Consider the following 10,021-nt stretch of genomic DNA (forward strand, 5'->3'; position numbering starts at 1 on the left):
TACTGTGGCTTATTCAGCAGCAGGCTTTCATCAGTTTGGATGCACTACTTTAACACCACTGAAAATTCATAGATAGTGCGTCATGGATAAAGGTAGCCTCTGATTCTTGTTTATACATGTTTGAGAAACAGCAGTTTCCAGTGATGATGTATTTTAATTTGCCATATGTGTGAAAAGTTGAATTAGCATATTCATCACCCAGCCCAGAAGCAGCACTATGATTGCTTTCCCAGGCAGTTCATAAATTTTGCAATTCCAGCAGTCAGCTCTGTCTCCCAGAGACAGCTCTGCATCCTCCCACAGCAAAGTGAGTGTGAGGACTTGATCAGGACTTTAAAACAAATATGACTTTGGTATTCTCTAAAAACTGATGGAAATGAGCATCTACAATTCCTACTAGCTTTAGCCGTAGCCTGTCCTGTGTGATGAAGATTAGAGGTCAGGCTGTGCACTGGGAATATGCTGCTCTTCTGGATTCTGCACAGCCTAGATAATAACTGTGGTCTTTTTTGTGTGCAAACCATCAGAGGCTATATTGTGGTCATTACCATTTTCTACTCTTAGGGGATTAAATGATGGAGCAGAATCCTGTAACTACTCTCTTGCCTGTCAACCCCACTAATAGGGTGTCACCTTACAATTGGATTTGAAATTGCTGGAAACTTGTTCACTGGGCAGGATCCATCAAGAGGCTATCCCATCAAGCAAAGAACTGGGCAAAGAGTTACTACAGCAATTTTGTGTCAAATGTGTACTTATTCAAAGTAATTTTGTTATGATTTTAATTGATATTGGGATTAGTGGGAGACAGTCAAAGTATTTGCTGCTCTGACAGATAAGATACCTGTTAATTTCAGCAGTGTCCAAATGAATGCCAAGATATTGAGATCTTCTTTTTCCCTGTGGTCTTACCTCTATTCTTATTGCCACATGTATCTCAAAGGAAGCATCATGCTGTATTGGATAGACTTGCACAATGCATTTTGATTTAGGTCAAGGCCACTGAATTTGAAAGATCAGACTACATAAGGTTAGTTCATGTAGCTCCAGAAAATTGTAGAGCAAAAGGAATCAGTGATTTAACAACTCAATACATTACACCTTCCACACTGGTTACAGCCTGAAAGAAAATGGTGTCTGTGCTCCTAGACTAGTCCATGGTGAAAAAAAAGTCCAGTGAGGGTGGAGGATTGAGAAATCCACTTCAAAGGCACATTGATGCCACAGGTTACACCCTCAGCATAGGCACATCCACAGTGTTCTTGGTATTCTTGGACTATATAAGGAGTTTTAATGTGATTTTCCTGCTACAGAATTTGTTATGGTAACTGATGCTGTCATAAGAGAAAATGAGTATTTGAGACATGTAGAATAACAGAAGAGGAAATATTGGCCAAATACTGCAGATAGCTTAGTTTGAAAAATAAAACCAAAAAAATCCCAAAGCAAACAATGAAACAAAAACTAAGTGACAATTATTAAAATGCCTAGCTTTCATTAAGATAGGGAGAAAATTACCTCTTCATTAACACTCCTTGATTATTTTGTTTTCTTTATGTGCTGAGTAGGGAAGTAAAAAGTTAACATAGTAGTGAAACAGAAAGAAAATCAGACTTTAATGAGGGTTTTATCAAAAGGTTAATAAACTCTCACCCACCTCAATACCCCAATTTTGCAATGCATTGCTTTTCAGTGCTCATTCTCTATGAATCCTTACAATTATATTTCATTGACACTGAAATGTGTAATAAGAAAAAATGAAATTGAAACATGTTTCAAATATCATTGCAAGAAATCATTGCATTCAAATATCATTGCAAGATTTGATTCATTTGTTGTTGACCAATTTGAAAAGTTAAGGTGACATTGAATTTACTAAGCCTTTATTTTTAGTGGTTGTCCAAAAAGTTTTGCAAGTAAAGTTTTAGGGAGCAGTGTAGGCATACTTTATATGTTGAGTTTAAACATAGGAGCAAAATAGCCCCTTTTAGGGACTTAAAATTGCATAGATTTCAGCAGGTTTATTGCAGTGAAAAGAACAGCAGATTTTCACCAATAAAACAATGTGTTACTTCAGATAGTGACATACCTGGCACACAATCTTGTTTACTGTCACGTTTATGATAACTGAAAATGTGGACAGAAAATTAGCTTGGAGAGTCGGTGGGTAGTCAGCAATGATTAGGACAAAGTAACCAACCAATACTGTAGGTGGGTGAAGACAGCAAAACAAAAAGACCCCAACCAATTAATTTTAACAATTCAGGTACTGTTTCACTTGTATTACTAGAGAAAAAAATGAAATAAACCATGAATCTTGGAACTCTAGATGTAATTTATCTTTTCTTTTACAATTTTCAGTGGGTTTGGATTTTTGTCTTGGTTGGTTGGTTAGTTTCATTTTTTTGTCCTAATTATAGAGTTTTGCCCATTATTTATTTGGTCAGTGCTTGACAAAATGAAGCTGCTGTATGCTGGGAGACATTATTTGGAATTTCCTTATGTTAGCACATGTATTACACCTTTCCATATTAAAAAAGAAATTGCTAGAGAATATGCTGGTTTTTAATTCAGTAAGGTGCTGTTGCTAATGATAGATGTCTCCCTGAACCTTTAGGAACTGTCGCTACTACTGTGCATTTCTTTTTAGTTAGTTTCTGTAAGTCTTTTTACTACCTAAGTGGAAGTTTAGTACTCACAATTGCAGTCTTCTTTTAAAATTTTTAATCTTTCCAAACTCAGTATCATTGTCACATCTCATTAGGCAGTTTTAATGCCACATACTTTATGAAGAAATGTTAACCAGTGCGCTTTTCATCAGCTGGTAGTGTAAAACACACAAAACATCAGAGCCTCTTAAATGAGATTTCTCATGCCTGTCTTTCTTACTGTGAATTTGTACTAGCTTTTTATTCATTTTATTGAGACCTTCAAGATGAAGTGACTGACCACTGTTTATTTTGGTAACATTGCTTTTTCTGTCCCTCTTTGCTTTTGATTTTTCTGGTGATCCTCTTTGTCCCCAGCTGCCGCTATCCTTGTGTTTACCCCCACACCAACTCTGAACAGAAACTTGTCTGCTGGTGTTGTACACTCCCCATGGAGTTTTGGGACTATTCACTCTTACTGCTTATGCTATGGTTAATCTAGACTGACTGTGTTTTTATTTTTCAGGAAACTGAAGCAGCAGTGCAGGCTAAACAGCCGAATGTGGAAGAGGTTTTGTCTAAAGGGCGTCATTTATACAAGGAAAAACCAGCTACTCATCCAGTAAAGGTAATGAAGCAACCTTTAGCAATATCCATTGCTGTGTAATAGGTTATGCTTCCCCTGTTGTACACTTGTCCTTGATGTGCTCTGTTTAAAATCAATAAAGGAACCTGGCAAATGACATTTGTTCTTTTTCCCAGCATAGTCAAAGAAAATGTAATGCTCCCGGCTAAAAATCTTATGCATATTGTGATGGGAATATTGTTTATGACATTAAGGTTGTTTTACTCATTCAAGAGTAATTCACACTGAAAGCAAAAGCAATTTTTGTTGTGTAATTAATGGCAACATGTAGCTTGTTTTTAAACTCCTTTATTTTAAATTTCACTTTCAGAAATTTTGTCAAATTTTAAAAAAATTGCAAATTTTCTAGAAAAGGTGAGAGTTAAGTTATAAACAGAGCACTTTGCTTTCATCTTTTTTTTTCATTTTGAAGGAAAGAACACATGGCAACATAGAACTTTCTCACTCAATTTCTCTGCCAAATTTTATCTAGAATTACTGACTTGATTCTGTTTTGGAGCAGAGGACATATTGTTTGGAAGGCTATGCCTCCCAGCACTTCTCTTTTAGAAAAATGTACTGTGGAATCCTTTTCTTCAGCTCACAAATCAGTTATAAGGGATATTTTACATGCTTTTCCTAAAGACTATGAGGACCTTAATTGAGCCTAGAGTGCAATTTTCTATCCTGTAGAATCTTGAAGTCATCAGCAAGCATCCCCTCCCATGTCTGGTTCAGCTGCTTTTCAAGCAGGAGAACTAGTGAGGTCAATGCCATACAGCAAGACCTTGGTCTGGTTTCTAGTGTTATTACTGCTAATTAGGTATCTGTAAACATAATGGTTAAGAATTCCCAGAAACAGTAATAGTCACTTATTGATTACACTAAGTATCTATTAAAATTGCTTCTGACTGGGCCAAGATAATAAACTTTGTATTTAGAGCTTTTCAAAATGTACAGCACTCCAAAACCACAACTGGCAGAAAAAGGGCTTCTTCACAGATATAAGACGTCTGTAGGTGATGTCTGCAGTGAATTTCTTGTTTTTCTCTCTCTATTTAGTCACTATAGTTGGAATATTCTTTTCCTACTTTTACAAAATTTCCTCTGAATTACTTGTCAATAGATCACCAGCAGATCTCCATTCACAAGAACACATGAATGAACTGATACCCACTTTTGAAATTAATACATGTTTAAGAATTACTTGGTTTCTCATCTTCTTTCCTAAACAGAAGTGCTTAAGAGTTAATATCCCCTTTTGTATACGTGAATTTTTAATGGTCAGTTCTCCTAAACATGATAGAATGTTAGAAGAGGTAAACTCAAGGTGACTTGAGTGGGCAGAAGCAAGACAGTTGGGTGTTTTCCTTGGCTAATAAACCCCTATTTTTGTTGGGAACTGAAATGTCACCTACACACTGAATGGATGATGGAACAAGAATCGTTCCCCAATAACTGCATTTAATCATTTTGTGTGACTTCAGCTGCAGCCTTTGGGGATCTCATTCCACATTTTAACAAGCAGAGAACTCAAAACAAGAGAAAGATAGAGATTTTGTCTTTCTAGATTCTTTTAATTGCATATAAAGAATTGCAGAATGAATGCTGGTAATTTCAAGAGGAAGAGCTAGTATGTGTTTTACGTAAGAATGACAGAAGTATAAATTACATTGAAATTTTCTGTTTAGCCCAAAATTCTGACACAGAAGTACACTCTGTCTATATATTTTCAGTGTTCACATCAAAGACTGAAACTCTCCAATTTTTACCAGATTTACTGGAAAAAGATGACTCCTTAAAGATTATAATGTTCCTTAAGTTATAGTTTTGACAATGATATTAAAAGAGGTGTCTGTGAGGACATTAGTAACTTGCAGAGTAGTGCATATTTAATTTTTAGTCCCTCTTTGATTGCGTTTTACTTGTTTCTTTACATTCTGTAGTTCGTTTAATTGTGCAACCTGTGAGGCTAATTTCTGTTTCAGTGGCTATATGCTGTCAGGACTGTTGAGTTGCTTTCTTGATGCTGTAGGTAGGTTTCCATAAGTCATCATTCTTCCTGAGTGACTTTCAGCAAAGTCTGCTATTTATATGTTTCAACACAAACTTTTTGATTACCTTCAAAATAATTTTCTACATGAAAGGTATTTTGTGGAAGCAAAAATAATTTTTACTCACATTAAGATAGTTTTGGAAAGATATTAGCAAGTTTGCAAAGCTAAAACTCAAAATTTTAGAAAATTGTTTAATTACTGCTGCTCTGGTACCCTTGGTTTAGACTGAACCCGGCTTAATTCAGTTCAGGATATGAACATCACTTACAGTGCAAGCAACAATTCAATACTTAGACCCACAGTTCTTATTTAGTGTGTGGCACAGAAAAAAAGGAGATAACATTACATGCCCTCTTTAAAAGCATTAATTACTTGTCTAGCATTGCTTGACAAATTTGTAGATTATTTAGTTCTCTGAGGCAGCTTTGCTTTTTTCCCTCCATTATTTCCTTAATTCACCACAAATCTTCCCATTCTTTTCAATAAATGAAGTAGAGGTCCTATTGACTTATTCTCACCACAGCCTTTCCTGTGTTCAAAAGTAGTATGTGCCAGAAAATTGGAGATATCCCCGCAATTTATGTGCATTTTATCTGAAATAATGTTCATAGTTAAAATTATTCTGGCATTTCCTAATGCTTAGCTGCTTATCTTTGTAACCTTTATAATATGTTCTCATTATAGTATTTTGAATGTAAATGAAATCCCATGGATTTATATTGACATGTACATAATCTTATCTCATAGTTATGTCACTGAAATAAGTGTATTTTCACACCTTCACTAAGCATACTAAAATAGAATTTTGCAACACAAGTCTGTAAAAACATTTTTGTTGGCAAATGAAATCCTTGTATATGCTGATTCAAGAGTCAAGAATGGGATGAGATGTGTGATCCTTTAAGCACTAGCACTTTAATAATCAGACCTATTCACTTTTATAAAATGGATTTCATGCTTTTGAAATGCATTTCTGTAAAGCTTTTGAAGGTGAGGGAGAGAGAGGTTACTGCTGGTGTCAGTGGCAATAGAAAGGATGTAAGCCCCAATCTCATGATTAACAGCACTTAATCAGAAGAGTTTATTCAGGAAAGGATTTCTGTGCCAGTGGAAGAGCTGTGGTTCCCTTGTCACAGCACTCAATTTGTCTTTTCCTCTGGTGGGTGAGAAATAGTGAGGAATTTATTTTCATTGTTCTCAATCTTGCATTTAAAAGACTACATTTCTCTCTCTAAACATTCATATCTAATTTTAGTGCTGTCAGTAAGATTAGTCCGCATAATGGTGTTAACATTGCTTAAATTGCACCAGTGCTGACATTTAAAGAAAATCTATAAATTTTGTGCTAAGTGCAACATATTTGGATGTTCATGCTTGTCGCCAGAGCTCTAGAGTTGCAATTACAGCAAAATTATTGTGCTCAAAGAAGTTAACATTTTAATGCATGCATGTTAATTTATGCCAGATGCAAGATCAAACTGTAATTTTGATAGAAGGGTTTAGAACTGGCTGCTCTCTTATTAGTGGTGTAGCTGTTGCCCTGGACAACCACTCTAACGTGTCTGGTGGGCATGTTTTTTATTTGGTTGCTGGCAAGAAATCTCAGGCTCATATATGTAAGAATGATTAAGTAGCTGCTAATGACAAGGATCAATATTGGAATGATGGAATAGAGCCCAACTCCTGGCCCTGCATGGGACAGCCCCAGAATCCTCCTTGTGTCTGAGAGTGTTGTCCAAACCTTTCTTGAACTCAGACTGGCTTGCAGCTGTGACCACTTCCCTGGAGGGCCTAGTACCCAAGCACCCTTTGGGTGACAAATTTTTTCCTGATATCTAAACCTTCCCCACTGCCTCAGAGTCTGTGTGTGAGTGTGTATGGGTACACACGTAATTCAATTTAATGAGCATTGTTCTCCATCCCTCTCCTATTGACCTCTGTCAGCTTAGACTTTAGGTAATTAAAGTACCTTTCTTAATAGGCATCCTGTTTTTAGCACGGCTGGATTGTGATTTTGGCTATATATCTAGTTGTGGATTGAAGCCATAGAATGCTAAAAGCATTCCTGAGCTGCATCAGTACTCTGTGCTGCTTCTTGTGGCAGAGAATCATAGAGCAGCTTAAAGAGAAATGCTGTCTTCATTTAAGAGTTTAGATGCGTCAGCATAGAATTAGCAAAGCTTCATCATTCTTTACAGTAATTAAAGCAAGAAAAAAAGAGAGGTAGAAACAACATATTCAAATCTAAATACCTCTCAGGGTTATCTGAGGACTGATGTTATTCACACTCCAGACTTTCCTGCAGGTTTTGTTTACTGCACAGGACTGTTTGCTCACACACTGAAGTTTATGGTACCCTGAAGATTCCAAAGACTTTTTTCTTTTAATTTAATGTGCAGAAGAATAAATTCTGCATTTGATGTTAGAAGTTGCAGAGGTTTTATTGAAAATCTTTTTGAAACACATAACTCACCTTTCTATTTTAATTTAAAAAATTAAATTTCATGTTCACAGTGCTCAAATGCCAAGCCTCTCAGGCTGGGGGGCTGTCCCTGGCAGGGTCAGGACCAGGCCTTGTGAGGGCAATCAAACACAACCCTGGGGCTCAGGTTGGTCCAGGAAATCACTCTGTGGTCAGGGTCAGGCACCTGTGCTGGTTCTAAGTTGGCTCTGAGCTTCAGCAGCCAAACTTTGAGGAGAAAAGATGCTTTTAGGGCCCCAACACCAGGAAACTCTTTTGTAGCACAGCTGGAAAGGATTTTACTTGTCCCTCTCCCCCATTTGTGAAAATTCATTGTTGTATCTTTCTGTTTCATATTTTTTTTTAAATTCAGGTGATCCACCAGATGAAAAAAACCCCAAACACTTATTTTATGTTGCATGTATTTATATTGCATTTGCATTTGTTTACATTACAAATCTCTATTGGATGGGGCCCTGGGGAAGTTCATCTATTGGGTGGCAACCCTTCCCATGGTGGGAGGGGAGTTGGAGCTAGACAATCTTTAAGGTCCCTTCCAACCTAAGACATTCTGTGATTTTGTGATACATTAATGTATGTATTATAAATTTATTTTGTTATCTTCTATTCTAGAAAAAATTAGAAGACTTGAATGCTGACTGGAAGGCAATACAACACTTAATTCAACAACTAAAGGAAAAGCCAGCATTAGCAGCCTTTGGCCATCTATCTTCAGGTGTCTGTAAGTGCTTCATTATATGTATTTTTTAAAAATAGTTGCAAATCACACAGTTAAAATTAAAATGGCTGGTGACTGTCTAAATTAATTCAGCATCATTAAAAGTGCTACTATGGCATTCAAGTTGGTTTTTTATCATTGCTTTTCTATTTTATGCAATGTATCCCAGAAGACAAATTAGATTATCATTTGATGAAAAGGTTGCAGAGTGCTTTTCAAATTATTACTGTTTCAAAGTCATTTTTCTTTCATTCCATGCAGAGGTGAGATTTTGACTTTTTACATATGCTAATGGAGGAAATACTACAAAGGGAGACAAATTGTTTTAATTAAAAATAATAATGTTATAGGTCAAGTACCTGTAGATTGGTCACAGAATGAAATTCTGAAATTATTGCTACTGATGGGGCAATAAAGTCAGACTGTTTCAAAACAAAGCCTGTCTATTAGCAGAGACAGTCATATGACAACATGGTAGGAAGGATTCTGCAGCTAAACACTGTCTGTGATTTATGTTTTTTCGTGTCTTGCATTCATGAATACACAACAAGACATCTGATCTCTGTTTCATTTAAATTATTTTGACAATATTTATATTGGATTATTCTCATATCTCTTTGTGTCTTCTTGTTCCCTACAAGGATTACAAACTCTTCATTTTTTTCCTTGATAAATGGATTTTATTTCCAGTGCTTTCCTTTAAAATGTAGTGATTTAGCATGGGTGAAAAAGAAATGCTTAATGGAAGCACTGTGCTCAATGTGAGTTTCTAAAGTCTCTAAGATTCTTTACTTGATGTTGAACCATTTCAGTTGCTTGAATGAAGAATGTTACCTATACCATTTGGAAAGCTGCTCATCATATGTGGGAGGAGCAGAAAGAAATCTTTCCCCCCAATCTCTGTCAGATTGCCTGTAACTCAGGCTGTGATACAGCTGCAGTAATCACTTGGGATTGGATTACACGTGGGTTGTTGGTCCCTCTTGTTTTTAACACGTTCTAGGGCGTAACATACAATACAAGCTTAAACTGGAGAATTCTCTACCTTCTAATAGTGGTCCTCCAAGACAGCAAAGAAGAAAACCCTTTTTTTCAGAGAAGTACATAATTTCTCCATAGAGAGAGGATCCAGAAATTTCAGTACCAGAAGACAGTCCAGCTCCTGCGCAAATAGCATGTATGAGTTCAAGGAAAGGAGTTGTCTTGCTCATGACATGTTGAATCTTACTAAAAAGGAGCTATTATTTGGGTTTAGTCCCTTAGAACTGCTGTGGTTCCAGTGGCAATTATTTCAACTTTCTAAAAAGAGCCAAATACCACTACTATATTTTTAAATGAATAATACAACAGCATTCTTGCTTTGCATGATTTTGTTCCAAGCTGTTCTATAGGAATTCACATATGAGGGAATGAAGGAGATGTGTAATCATTTTTTGCTGTCCTGAACTTGCTGTGTCAGTTTTCTTTGTGAACAGGTTATGTCACTCTTTC

General features: G+C 36.3%; 1 protein-coding gene across 4 annotated transcripts in view; it reads left to right on the top strand.

The window, feature by feature from the left end:
- LOC102033021 (dystrophin) overlaps positions 1 to 10,021 on the top strand; it is a 391,913-nt gene that overhangs the window by 45,371 nt on the left and 336,521 nt on the right. For all 4 annotated transcript variants that reach the window (XM_031063886.1, XM_005429311.2, XM_031063887.1 and 1 more), the window contains exons 5-6: positions 3,175 to 3,276; positions 8,425 to 8,533. The gene's annotated coding sequence lies outside the window, so the exon portion shown is untranslated. The remainder of the gene's footprint in view (positions 1 to 3,174; positions 3,277 to 8,424; positions 8,534 to 10,021) is intronic.

This window comes from Geospiza fortis, unplaced genomic scaffold (assembly GCF_000277835.1).
Source record: "Geospiza fortis unplaced genomic scaffold, GeoFor_1.0 scaffold331, whole genome shotgun sequence".
NCBI lineage: Eukaryota > Metazoa > Chordata > Aves > Passeriformes > Thraupidae > Geospiza > Geospiza fortis.